Raw genomic sequence first — 1,189 nt, forward strand, 5'->3', positions numbered from 1 at the left:
TATCTTTTACCTTTACTTTTGTCTTTTCAAATAACTTTTTAATATGTTGATTTTCTTTATGGTTTGTAGGTTTATACCATGCTGAGAAAGTCCTTCCTCATCCCACAATTATAAACCTATTTTTCCTTCCTTTCTTCTAGCATTTTTGTAGCTTTTCTTCACGTCTATATCTTTAATTATCTGGATTGTATTTTTGGGAAAAGTGTGGTGTAGAGCCCTAACTAGGTAACCAAGTATTTTAACATCATTTGGAATAACAATTTTCCCTATCACTTCTGAAATTCCGTAATTGTTATACTAAATTTCCAGATGTGTTAGTGGATGTTTTTAATATAGACAAAGTGTATGTGCATATGTGTGTGTGTAGCTGCTACATATATACACATGTTTTAATATTTGGTAGGCAAATTTCCTATATTATAGATTTCATCCTAAAGGCAGCAATAATGAAATTATGCTCAAGAAATTGATGTATTTACAAAAAGTGATGCTATTCAAAAGCACACATACACACAGTGCTTTTTTAATCAGTTCTTTCAAATTATTGCAAAATATGTAGCTTAAATTAATGTGCAAATAGTATTGCAAAAAGCATTCCTTTTTAAACATTATCTCACAGTCTGGTTGGGGGGACAGAAAAACCTTTTTAAAAAAGCAGACAATTTTCTGTCATTTCTTTAAGCTGAGAGTAAATTATTGCCACCACATTTTACAGTTCATGTCATGACATAGCTTCAATTAGGAAACCATTTATCCTGTCCAGTGAGACAGAATAAATGGCTCGCAGTGGCAGTCCATTTTGCCATTGCCAGGTCTCTAGTCCAACGGAAACAGAATTTTTTCACAGATGGGTAGTTCCCAAGGGGCCAGGTCTCTGGAATTTTCCCTCAGAGTCCACATTTTAAAAAATTTTTATTTCAGCACAGAAGAAATGATTTTACACTAAACCCAATTCTTACTCTCATCAAAGTATGGAAAAGAAACTTTAAAAAATTATTCAGTAACCCAGAGCTAGCATGAAAGATATTATCAGTGAGGGGTTGCTAAAGGCATAAGGTACTAACAAACCCCACCCCTTCTTCAGCCCCACTGAATCTTCACTCCACTGTTGCTGAAGCCACAAGTATCGAAAAAAGGGGGTCATGGGAACAGGGTGGGGAAAAGACACCACAAGAACATATCTTCAACC

The sequence above is a fragment of the Camelus ferus genome, chromosome 14, assembly GCF_009834535.1.
Source record: "Camelus ferus isolate YT-003-E chromosome 14, BCGSAC_Cfer_1.0, whole genome shotgun sequence".
Taxonomy (NCBI): Eukaryota; Metazoa; Chordata; class Mammalia; order Artiodactyla; family Camelidae; genus Camelus; species Camelus ferus.